Here is a 13,623-nt window from a genome sequence, read left to right as displayed (position 1 = left end):
TAACCATACTGGAATATCAAACCAATGGATACCAGTTAGAACCAATATAGGCATTACTGGCATATCTACCAGCTGATTCCAGTTAAAAGCCATAAACCATACTGGAGCAGATTATACCAGTTGGAACCCATAGACCTCCCATAACCCACTTGAAACCCATTAACCATACTGGAATTTCAAACCAATTGATACCAGTTAAACCAGCATACATTACTGGTATACTACCAGTTGATTCCAGTTAAAACCCATAAACCAAACTGGAACATATTTTACCAGTTGGAACCCATAGACCTCCCATAACCCACTTGAAACCCATTAACCATACTGGAATATCAAACCAATTGATACCAGTTAAAATCAACATACATTACTGGTATACTACCAGTTGATTCCAGTTAAAACCCATAAATCAATTAAACTGGGACATATTTTACCAGTTGGAACCCATAGACCTCCCATAACCCACTTGAAACACATTTACCATACTGGAATATCAAACCAATTGATACCAGTTAGAACCAATAGGCATTACCAGTATATATCTACCAGCTGATTTCACTTAAAACCCATAAACCAAACTGGAACAGATTATACCAGTTGGAACCCATAGGCCACCCATAACCCACTTGAAACCCATTAACCATACTGGAATATCAAACCAAATGATACCAGTTAGAACCAATAGGACTTACCAGTTGATTCTAGTAAGAACCCGTATATACATATATAATATATACATATATATATATATGTATATTAGAGGCATAGTGGTAATGCATTGTACTTATTTCCAACAGAGTTTATATATATATATATATATATATTATATAAGAACTATGTTTTCATACCTTTGTTGTTTTATTTGTCGCTTCTCTTAAACTGACTTTTGAAATATTTTTGTAATTGTTGATATCTGCAGTAATCATTCAAATTTCTTATCCGACAAGTCACTGGCTCAATATAGCTGTAACCCACTTTACATTAATATTTATATTTTTTGTACAGATCATATTACTTCAAAGTCCTCTTATCTTTGTTTTTAATTCCTTTTGAGATAATTCTTTATGATTATCATTCATGAATGTGTTTCCTATAACTATTATTATTGTTACCATCAACAAAGCGTTACTTTTCTTTAAAAAAAGCAAGTATTATTTCATACAATCCACTCTTTAATCTACATGTATTGTTATTCATTCAACATTGGTTAAATATATATTTATGTGAAAATGTTCATTATGTTAAAGGTATATACATTTAGCCTACTCCCAACCTTTGCCCGTTCCTGCTTTTGACATTACTCCCTACTCCCCCCCCCCTCCCTGTATACTTTTCTTTTTGTATCCCCTTTCCAATATTATACATTAGTATACTTTGTTATTTTTTTGTTGCTTATTTGTTAACTGAAATTTTGCTCTGTACAAATTCATGTAATTCAGCCTTTTACCACAATAAATGCCATGCATTTATCCATCCTATACACAGCTCAATTGAGGATAAGAGGAAAAAAAATATCTACATAATAACTAACTTAATTATTCTTTATGTTAATTTTAATATTTCCACCTTGAAAAGTTTCATTAAAGTATGTGGTTCGATATTACCATATAACTTAAATCGAAACATGTTATTCTCAGTGAAATTTTCTAGTTTACATTAAAAAAATTGTTATCCTAGATATTTATTGCGAGAAAAAATTTCTTCCTATTTAATCCCTTTTTTCTAATTTAAGTTAAAGAGGACTATTTTACACTATTTTTACAAATCACATAAAAATTAATGTATTTTTCTTTTTTTAACTCACTGATATTTTAAAAATATTTTTGAAGGTGAATAGAATAGCTATTTTTTTCTATTTATAACGCGCATATTTATTGCTAGTTTACAACCTTGCCATGTTAAGCAAGGCTATCTTTATCTTTCAAATAAAAAGAAAATAAATTAAATAGAAATAAAGAACAAATATTAAGCTAATTCATTCTTAAACTTTCAAAGAAAAAAAAAAGCTCCAAAAGCAGAGGCAAAAATCGTCATTTCTTGACTGGTTGCCAACCAAAACCAAACAAGAAGAAATTTGTATGTTAAGAAGTTCGTATTTCTATTTTAAAACTTCTTTCTTGCTTTAGACCCCCCCCCCCCTTCGTTATTCCTGACTCAGCAGATCTTCCTTCAATCACCGGGCGCGGGCGGGCCTGCGCATGCGCACTGAGTGCCACTGATCGCTATCGTCCGTATAATTATGCAAATTAACCAGCGCCGCCAAACGCAAACCGCCAATCTAATTTGAATTTGAAAGAGCCATCTTCGCCGCGCCGTTAATTTGCACCGCACTTTTATCGAGTGCTAGTGCGATAAAGAAGGGTAAAGAAGGCCGTTTTACTAATAATTCAACCACTGAAATCACACGGACCAGATTTGGACAATGACTTGAAAGCTAAGACATTCGCAGTAGGCTCTACAGGTAAGTTAACAATTTTCTATGATTTTCTTTTCGTAGTTTGTTAAATGGCGCGGCTCGCAGCTAGCTGCGGGGCTAGCTGTAGTGTAACGTTAGAGTTCGTCAGGACATCCTGTTACTGCCCCTCAGCGCTGCCTGCCGGCCGCGACTAGCCGGGCGTGGATGTGTGGCTGCCATGCCGGTGCAAGTCTGCGCACATACATCATATTGACCTTACGATTTGTGTTAAGATTTAACATGAATTTCTTTTTATTTCACAAAATCTTTCAGTTGATATTGTTCCATATATTGTTATAAGTAAATGAGAGAGATATGTGATCGAATGTGAAACTGATTTTCTTGGTCTTGGAAAAAATCTGAGACTCGGCCAGTTATGATTTTCAATTTCAGATTTAACATTATGATAGTGGCCAGCGCCTCGTGTCTGCGCACCAATCACTTTACACACGATTTGAGGATTTTGATGAGATTTTGAAATGCAGAAAATCGAAATTCATTATTTTTTCCACCATTTTAAGAGTCTGATTTTTTCATGAATAGCTGTTTATCACTTTTTGACTGTGTATTTCAGGAGAGAGGGAGACCCAAAACCACCTGGAGTCATACTGAGCCTCGAGGAGGAGATGAAGTCAGTGAACATGACCTGGGGTACCGGTAGTTTCCAGAAGAAGGCCCAGCTCAGAACCGCCAGGACTCAGGAGTGGAGATCCGAATACTTCGTTGCTGCCCTCCATATGAGGAGGCTGTAAGTTAGGTAATTCAGATGTCAAGTTTTCTTTTGGGGTCTTTGTGTATATTCTATTATGAGAATTATGGAAAAGAGATGGTGATTTAATGGTTTTAAAGATGTAAAATATGAAATTCTAGCACTTTTTTTAGGCCTAATATGAGTTCGGACACCCTACTTATAATTTTTTTTTGAGGAGCGCGATATTTTTGTACATGACCCAAGCCTAGTTTCACCACAGATTAATTAATAGCTACACAGCTGTTGCATTTACAATTTTAATAACAATCTACAACAATTGAGCATTTTATAAAATTGAGTGTGTCTAGGAAAGCAAATTCGGAGGCATAAGGAGAGCCATTTATTGAGCTCCATGGAATTATAAACATGAAGGACTGATCTCTGCGACATCGATTTCAGAAGTATTCCCAAGACCAAGTGAACTTACTCATTTTTTTAATAAATATGATGATGTGCTGTTTATCATTATAGTTGAATCATTGATTCACAATCCCATGTATTTTTCTTAATGTGCAAATGGAATTTTACAACACTCTGTAGTAACGCTTGCCCGCCTTAGGTGTAGACATGTATTGCTATTCACTGTAATATAGACGTATTTTTATTCACTGTTCACTGTACTGATTATTTTTCTCTCCATTGTTTAAAAAAAAAATTATTCAGATACATCGCATCTACCAGCAAAGAACGTGTGCCAGTACAGGGAAAGAATGTACCTGTCGCACGTGAACTCTTCAGAGGCAGTGAGGACAACAAGATCTGCAAGCAAGTGATCCTTTTTGTAAGAAAATTTCCAATTTGTACATTTCACAATTAATTTTTTTTAAAGCCTTTGTACACATTTAGAGTATCAAGGCTTACAAAATGTAAAAATTTAATGTTTGCCCAAAAATCATTATGGGAAAGGTGGATTTCCGAGGAAAAATCAAATCTATCTTTGTTTACACAGTTGTACGAGCAACCTTATAGGAGGCTTGTCTAGGCTCCGTGATGAAAATACAATGTAAAAATTGATTCACAATCCCATGTATTTTTCTTAAAGTGCAAATGGAATTTTACAACACTCTGTAGTAACCCTTGCCCGCCTTAGGTGTAGACATGTATTGCTATTCACTGTAATATATACGTATTTGTTATTCGCTGTTGTTCACTGTACTGATTATTTTTCTCTCCATTGTTTTTGAAAAAAATTCTTCAGATACATCGCATCTACCAGCAAAGAATGTGTGCCAGTAGAGGAAAGGAATGTACCTGTCGCACGTGAACTCTTCAGAGGCAGTGAGGACAAGATCTGCAAGCAAGTGATCCTTTTTGTAAGAAAATTTCCAATTTGTACATTTTACAATTAATTTTTTTTTAAGCCTTTGTACACATTTAGAGTATCAAGGCTTACAAAATGTAAAAATTTAATGTTTGCCCAAAAATCATTATGGGAAAGGTGGATTTCCGAGGGAAATCTATCTTTGTTTACACAGTTGTACGAGCAACCTTAAAGGAGGCTTGTCTAGGCTCCGTGATGAAAATACAATGTAAAAATGATAAAATTATCTTCATGGAGTCCTCTAGGCTAGCCAGTGACATGGGCCCATGCCCATCAATTTTAATTCATGCTTTTGCATAACCAAATGGCGTGAATTTGGAACTGGAAGTATAATTTCAGATTGACCTCCGAAATGAAACGTGCACAATTAGTCTGAACTAAAATAACATTTCCTGAATTTTTTCTTAAATCTGGAGGCTGAAGTATTTTTTTATCTTTGAAATTAAATTGGTTCTCGTTGTTTTTTACCTCTGACTTACCAGTATGTGTGGGGGTACCGTAGAAGTAGAATTAAAGGGATGGTCCAGGCTGGAAACATATCTCAATAAATAGAGTAAAATTCACAGAGCAAAATGCTGAAAACTTGATCAAAATTTGATAACTAATTAAGGTTTTGAATTTTAAAGATTTGCATTATTCCGGTGAAATAGTTCTAGGCATGTCTTTATGAATATTCATTAGGTTGGCTGATGATGTCATATCCCAATTGCCCTTTTGTATTTTATTATATGAGATTAGGTTTATTAAGATATTTTTAACCAAGAACTATTGACAATTGGATTGACAACTGATTAGGTGCATTAGTTATTGATGCAACTTATTTCATTACAATGGAGACGCATCATTTACACATGTATGAAAAAAATCAAACATTTATGATTTCATCTAGTAACATAAAAAAAAAGGAAAGTGGAGATGTGACATCAGCCCACCTAATGAATATTCATGACGAAGTGCATACAACTGTTTTCACAAAATATTGATAAACTTTAAAATTCAATAACTTCTTGTTATCCTATTTTGATGAAATTTTCATCATTTTGCTCTGTGAATTTTACTCAAGTATTATTTAGATGTAAATATTTTCGGCCCGGACCATCCCTTTAATCCTCGGATAAAATTTTGTATTTCATTTTTTTTTTTTGCTTTGTCTTGCGTTTTTAAACATGTTCTGGGAACTGCTTTTTGAAAGTTGTCAGCATTAACAAGTTGTCTTTTTCCGACAGTTACCATAGTAACAGTCAGAGGCCAGTGCTTCTCAGCCAATCAAAAGCAATGATTTCACTGAAATAGTCGGCACTGACAATCATGAAATACCCATCAGATGTTAGCAGATAATGTGCAACATAGACTCCTAGATACATATATGCAAACATACATAGTCTAAGTCTTTATTATTAAAATAAATGTATAGGTATAAGGTCGAGGCAATTTCATCTCTGCGATGTCAATTTCAGAAGTATTCCCAAGACCATGTGAACTTACTATACATGTTGTAATAAAAATGATGATGTGCTGTCTATCATTTATAATTGAATCATTGAAATATGGAACTTAGAGAAGTTTCACTATCCCATGTATTTTCTTTATGTGCAGATATAATTTTACACCACTGAAATTTTGTATTACGGTATTCACTGTACTTATTATTTTTCATTCCATTGGTTTTTTTTTCTAATCTTCAGATACATCGCATCTACCAGCAAAGATCAAGTGCCACTACAGGAAAGGAAGGTACCTGTTTCACGTTTCCTCTTCAGAGCCAGTGAGGGCCCCAAGATCTCAATAAATAATAATTAAAAAAAGACTCCTTTATCATTCCTTTAAAAATAGTACATATTATTTATTGGATGTAAATGCTTAGATGCATTATATTCAAATTTTGTCTCCAAGCTAGCATGTAAAAATTGGATTGACTACATATTTACTGTGTAAGTTAATGATCTTTGTTGACACATAATACAAGAATTATACACAGCATGTTACAGTTTGTAACATAATTTTCTTTCATTAAATTCCTAGTTTAAATACCATATAGATGTTTTTTGTGACTTTTGTCATTCTCTGATGTTTTTTGGTACAGATTTCAAGAGACTGAGGGATTGATTTACCAGAGCAAGTTTACAGTCCAATCCTGTTATATTGTGCATGTGGAAATTAACAAGGTTTCAATACAATGCTACAAATTTACCTTGATTCATTTCATCAGTCCTATGTGCAAGGATAATTATTTCACTTGTCCATGCACATTGTTATAACAGGAGTGGACATTCAATGTAAAGATAATTGAAGATAATTTATAATTGAAATAACCGCCTGAGAGGGGGGGGGGTGTTGGTACCAATATTCTAATGTGTGTGTGCACAAGGAAAACGAAGGAGTGATTATATGAGAAGAGTAAAAGATCGGGAATGTACATATCCACATGATTCATTTTTGTTTATGCTATACATTGCAGGGTGTTTCTAACTGGTACCACTTGACAATTTATGTTTCCAACTGGTCCTAACTGGTGCTTCCAACTTGTTCTAACTGGCACCAGTTGACAACTGGTGTTTCCAACTGGTTTTAACTGGCACCAGTTGACAACTCATGTTTCCAACTGGTCCTAACTGGCACCAGTTGACAATTGGTGTTTCCAACTGGTTTTAACTGGCACCAGTTGACACCTCATGTTTCCAACTGGTCCTAACTGGCACCAGTTGACAATTTGTGTTTCCAACTGGTTTTAACTGGCACCAGTTGACAACTCATGTTTCCAACTGGTCCTAACTGGCACCAGTTTACAATTGGTGTTTCCAACTGGTTTTAACTGGCACCAGTTGACAACTCATGTTTCCAACTGGTCCTAACTGGTACCAGTTAGGACCAGTTGTCAACTGGTACCAGTTGCTAACTGGTACCAGTTAGGACCAGTTGCCAACTGGTATTTCCAACTGGTACCAGTTACAATTTGTCAACTGGATTCCAGTTGATTCCAGTATTGGAATCAACTGGAATCCAGTTGATTCCAGTATTCCAATTTCCATATTGAATCCAGTTCGCTAACTGGAATCAACTGGTACCAGTACCAGTTGGATGAACTGGTCCTTAACTGGTTTTTTTACCTGGGAAACCAAAGTGGAATTGCTGGAATACACGTATATAATACATAGCATTTTCGTCCATGCACCCCCTACCTTTCGGGGCATCGTAGACCCCGTCCCCCTTTCCTGTGCACCAATGTTCACCCCTAAATCGATGGAATGACTAATAAAGATCAATTTCGCTGATTTTCAAGACATAAAAAGGTGATTTCGATTAGCGGCGAATTTATTACCAGCCCCCGGCCACCAAAGTGGAATAGTTGGAATACACGTACATAATAATATAGCACGCCATAACAGCTCGCGCGATATTTTCGGCAATGCACCCCGACCTTTCGGGGCACGTGTAGACCCCGTCCTCCTTTTCTGTGCACCAATGTTCACCCCTAGATCGATGGAGTGATTAATGAAGATCAATTTGGTCCATTTTCAAGACATAAAAAGGTGATTTCGATTAGCGGCGAATTTATTACCAAACCAAAGTGGAATTGTTGGAATACACGTATATAATACATAGCATTTTCGTCCATGCACCCCCTACCATTCGGGGCATCGTAGACCCCGTCCCCCTTTCCTGTGCACCAATGTTCACCCCTAAATCGATGGAATGACTAATAAAGATCAATTTCGCTGATTTTCAAGACATAAAAAGGTAATTTCGATTAGCGGCGAATTTATTACCAGCCCCCGGCCACCAAAGTGGAATAGTTGGAATACACGTACATAATAATATAGCACGCCATAACAGCTCGCGCGATATTTTCGGCAATGCACCCCGACCTTTCGGGGCACCGTAGACCCCGTCCTCCTTTTCTGTGCACCAATGTTCACCCCTAGATCGATGGAGTGATTAATGAAGATCAATTTGGTCCATTTTCAAGACATAAAAAGGTGATTTCGATTAGCGGCGAATTGATTACCAAACCAAAGTGGAATTGTTGGAATACACGTATATAATACATAGCATTTTCGTCCATGCACCCCCTACCTTTCGGGGCATCGTAGACCCCGTCCCCCTTTCCTGTGCACCAATGTTCACCCCTAAATCGATGGAATGACTAATAAAGATCAATTTCGCTGATTTTCAAGACATAAAAAGGTGATTTCGATTAGCGGCGAATTTATTACCAGCCCCCGGCCACCAAAGTGGAATAGTTGGAATACACGTACATAATAATATAGCACGCCATAACAGCTCGCGCGATATTTTCGGCAATGCACCCCGACCTTTCGGGGCACCGTAGACCCCGTCCTCCTTTTCTGTGCACCAATGTTCACCCCTAGATCGATGGAGTGATTAATGAAGATCAATTTGGTCCATTTTCAAGACATAAAAAGGTGATTTCGATTAGCGGCGAATTGATTACCAAACCAAAGTGGAATTGTTTGAATACACGTATATAATACATAGCATTTTCGTCCATGCACCCCCTACCTTTCGGGGCATCGTAGACCCCGTCCCCCTTTCCTGTGCACCAATGTTCACCCCTAAATCGATGGAATGACTAATAAAGATCAATTTCGCTGATTTTCAAGACATAAAAAGGTGATTTCGATTAGCGGCGAATTTATTACCAGCCCCCGGCCACCAAAGTGGAATAGTTGGAATACACGTACATAATAATATAGCACGCCAAAACAGCTCGCGCGATATTTTCGGCAATGCACCCCGACCTTTCGGGGCACCGTAGACCCCGTCCTCCTTTTCTGTGCACCAATGTTCACCCCTAGATCGATGGAGTGATTAATGAAGATCAATTTGGTTCATTTTCAAGACATAAAAAGGTGATTTCGATTAGCGGCGAATTTATTACCAAACCAAAGTGGAATTGCTGGAATACACGTATATAATACATAGCATTTTCGTCCAATCACCCCCTACCTTTCGGGGCATCGTAGACCCCGTCCCCCTTTCCTGTGCACAAATGTTCACCCCTAAATCGATGGAATGACTAATAAAGATCAATTTCGCTGATTTTCAAGACATAAAAAGGTGATTTCGATTAGCGGCGGATTTATTACCAGCCCCCGGCCACCAAAGTGGAATAGTTGGAATACACGTACATAATAATATAGCACGCCATAACAGCTCGCGCGATATTTTCGGCAATGCAACCCGACCTTTCGGGGCACCGTAGACCCCGTCCTCCTTTTCTGTGCACCAATGTTCACCCCTAGATCGATGGAGTGATTAATGAAGATCAATTTGGTCCATTTTCAAGACATAAAAAGGTGATTTCGATTAGCGGCGAATTGATTACCAAACCAAAGTGGAATTGTTTGAATACACGTATATAATACATAGCATTTTCGTCCATGCACCCCCTACCTTTCGGGGCATCGTAGACCCCGTCCCCCTTTCCTGTGCACCAATGTTCACCCCTAAATCGATGGAATGACTAATAAAGATCAATTTCGCTGATTTTCAAGACATAAAAAGGTGATTTCGATTAGCGGCGAATTTATTACCAGCCCCCGGCCACCAAAGTGGAATAGTTGGAATACACGTACATAATAATATAGAACGCCAAAACAGCTCGCGCGATATTTTCGGCAATGCACCCCGACCTTTCGGGGCACCGTAGACCCCGTCCTCCTTTTCTGTGCACCAATGTTCACCCCTAGATCGATGGAGTGATTAATGAAGATCAATTTGGTCCATTTTCAAGACATAAAAAGGTGATTTCGATTAGCGGCGAATTTATTACCAAACCAAAGTGGAATTGCTGGAATACACGTATATAATACATAGCATTTTCGTCCAATCACCCACTACCTTTCGGGGCATCGTAGACCCCGTCCCCCTTTCCTGTGCACGAATGTTCACCCCTAAATCGATGGAATGACTAATAAAGATCAATTTCGCTGATTTTCAAGACATAAAAAGGTGATTTCGATTAGCGGCGAATTTATTACCAGCCCCCGGCCACCAAAGTAAAATAGTTGGAATACACGTACATAATAATATAGCACGCCATAACAGCTCGCGCGATATTTTCGGCAATGCAACCCGACCTTTCGGGGCACCGTAGACCCCGTCCTCCTTTTCTGTGCACCAATGTTCACCCCTAGATCGATGGAGTGATTAATGAAGATCAATTTGGTCCATTTTCAAGACATAAAAAGGTGATTTCGATTAGCGGCGAATTGATTACCAAACCAAAGTGGAATTGTTTGAATACACGTATATAATACATAGCATTTTCGTCCATGCACCCCCTACCTTTCGGGGCATCGTAGACCCCGTCCCCCTTTCCTGTGCACCAATGTTCACCCCTAAATCGATGGAATGACTAATAAAGATCAATTTCGCTGATTTTCAAGACATAAAAAGGTGATTTCGATTAGCGGCGAATTTATTACCAGCCCCCGGCCACCAAAGTGGAATAGTTGGAATACACGTACATAATAATATAGAACGCCAAAACAGCTCGCGCGATATTTTCGGCAATGCACCCCGACCTTTCGGGGCACCGTAGACCCCGTCCTCCTTTTCTGTGCACCAATGTTCACCCCTAGATCGATGGAGTGATTAATGAAGATCAATTTGGTCCATTTTCAAGACATAAAAAGGTGATTTCGATTAGCGGCGAATTTATTACCAAACCAAAGTGGAATTGCTGGAATACACGTATATAATACATAGCATTTTCGTCCAATCACCCCCTACCTTTCGGGGCATCGTAGACCCCGTCCCCCTTTCCTGTGCACGAATGTTCACCCCTAAATCGATGGAATGACTAATAAAGATCAATTTCGCTGATTTTCAAGACATAAAAAGGTGATTTCGATTAGCGGCGAATTTATTACCAGCCCCCGGCCACCAAAGTGGAATAGTTGGAATACACGTACATAATAATATAGCACGCCATAACAGCTCGCGCGATATTTTCGGCAATGCAACCCGACCTTTCGGGGCACCGTAGACCCCGTCCTCCTTTTCTGTGCACCAATGTTCACCCCTAGATCGATGGAGTGATTAATGAAGATCAATTTGGTCCATTTTCAAGACATAAAAAGGTGATTTCGATTAGCGGCGAATTGATTACCAAACCAAAGTGGAATTGTTTGAATACACGTATATAATACATAGCATTTTCGTCCATGCACCCCCTACCTTTCGGGGCATCGTAGACCCCGTCCCCCTTTCCTGTGCACCAATGTTCACCCCTAAATCGATGGAATGACTAATAAAGATCAATTTCGCTGATTTTCAAGACATAAAAAGGTGATTTCGATTAGCGGCGAATTTATTACCAGCCCCCGGCCACCAAAGTGGAATAGTTGGAATACACGTACATAATAATATAGAACGCCAAAACAGCTCGCGCGATATTTTCGGCAATGCACCCCGACCTTTCGGGGCACCGTAGACCCCGTCCTCCTTTTCTGTGCACCAATGTTCACCCCTAGATCGATGGAGTGATTAATGAAGATCAATTTGGTCCATTTTCAAGACATAAAAAGGTGATTTCGATTAGCGGCGAATTTATTACCAAACAAAAGTGGAATTGCTGGAATACACGTATATAATACATAGCATTTTCGTCCATGCACCCCCTACCTTTCGGGGCATCGTAGACCCCGTCCCCCTTTCCTGTGCACCAATGTTCACCCCTAAATCGATGGAATGACTAATAAAGATCAATTTCGCTGATTTTCAAGACATAAAAAGGTGATTTCGATTAGCGGCGAATTTATTACCAGCCCCCGGCCACCAAAGTGGAATAGTTGGAATACACGTACATAATAATATAGCACGCCATAACAGCTCGCGCGATATTTTCGGCAATGCACCGGTTACTGACGTTGTCCGTAATTGTAGTGAAGATCATTTATTGAAAGGAGATGTTTAAGATACATCTTGTAAATTTACTGTAAAGTAGATGTAAGTTTACGGACAAGATTTAACAGATTAATTTGTATTATGTGTAAAGTGCAATTTCTTCGGAAAATTTGTAAATTTTACAGAAAAATCAGGTTTATGGTAAATTTATTGACGTAAGGAGACGTTTACGATACATCTTTGTAAATTTACTGTAAAGCAGATGTAAGTTTACGGACAAGATTTAACAGATTAATTTGTAATTTGTAAAGTGGAATTTCTACGGAAAAATTTGTAAAATTCACAGAAAAATCAAGTAGGTGATAAAATTTCTGACGTTGTCCGTAATTGTAGTAAAGATCATTCCTAAAAGGAGACGTTGAGTGGTTGACGGTACAAATCTTTGTAAATTTACTAGAAAGTAGCTGTAAATTTACGGATTAATTCGTATGTGCAATTACTACGGAAACTTTTGTAGAATTCACAGAAAAATCAGGTTAATGATAAATTTACTGACGTTGTCCGTTATTGTAGTGAAGATCATTATTGAAAGGAGACGTTTACGGTACTTTGTAAATTTACCACAAAGTATTTGTAGCTGTAAATTTACGGACAAGATTTAACACATAAAGTGCAATTTCTACGGAAACTTTGTAGAATTTACAGAAAAATCAGGTTGATGATAAATTTACTGACGTTGTCCGTAATTATAATGAAGATCATTATTGAAAGGAGACGTTTACGGTACTTTGTAAATTTACCACAAAGTATGTGTAGCTGTAAATTTATGGGCAAGATTGAACACATAAAGTGCAATTTCTACGGAAACTTTGTAGAATTTACAGAAAAATCAGGTTGATGATTAATTTACTGACGTTGTCCGTAATTGAAGTGAAGATCATTTATTGAAAGGAGACGTTTACGATACATCTTGTAAATTTACTGTAAAGTAGATGTAAGTTTACGGACAAGATTTAACAGATTAATTTGTATTATGTGTAAAGTGCAATTTATTCGGAAAATTTGTAAATTTTACAGAAAAATCAGGTTTATGGTAAATTTATTGACGTAAGGAGACGTTTACGATACATCTTTGTAAATTTACTGTAAAGCAGATGTAAGTTTACGGACAAGATTTAACAGATTAATTCGTAATTTGTAAAGTGCAATTACTACGGAAACTTT

At 37.6% G+C, this 13,623-nt stretch overlaps 1 long non-coding RNA gene across 2 annotated transcripts; it reads left to right on the top strand.

The window, feature by feature from the left end:
* The first annotated feature begins 2,155 nt into the window (after positions 1 to 2,155).
* Positions 2,156 to 6,564, top strand: LOC129283451 (uncharacterized). Of its 2 annotated transcripts, none has more exons than XR_010293529.1 (5): positions 2,156 to 2,461; positions 3,030 to 3,203; positions 3,870 to 3,987; positions 4,405 to 4,519; positions 6,213 to 6,564. It is a non-coding gene; the product is annotated as an uncharacterized LOC129283451 (long non-coding RNA). The 2 variants fall into 2 exon arrangements; XR_010293528.1 differs by having other exon boundaries at positions 2,159 to 2,461; positions 3,030 to 3,212.
* The last annotated feature ends 7,059 nt before the right edge of the window (positions 6,565 to 13,623 follow it).

The sequence above is a fragment of the Lytechinus pictus genome, chromosome 5, assembly GCF_037042905.1.
Source record: "Lytechinus pictus isolate F3 Inbred chromosome 5, Lp3.0, whole genome shotgun sequence".
Classification (NCBI taxonomy): domain Eukaryota; kingdom Metazoa; phylum Echinodermata; class Echinoidea; order Temnopleuroida; family Toxopneustidae; genus Lytechinus; species Lytechinus pictus.
The sequence above is the reverse complement of the archived record's forward strand: the minus strand, read 5'-3'. Positions and strand labels throughout refer to the sequence as shown.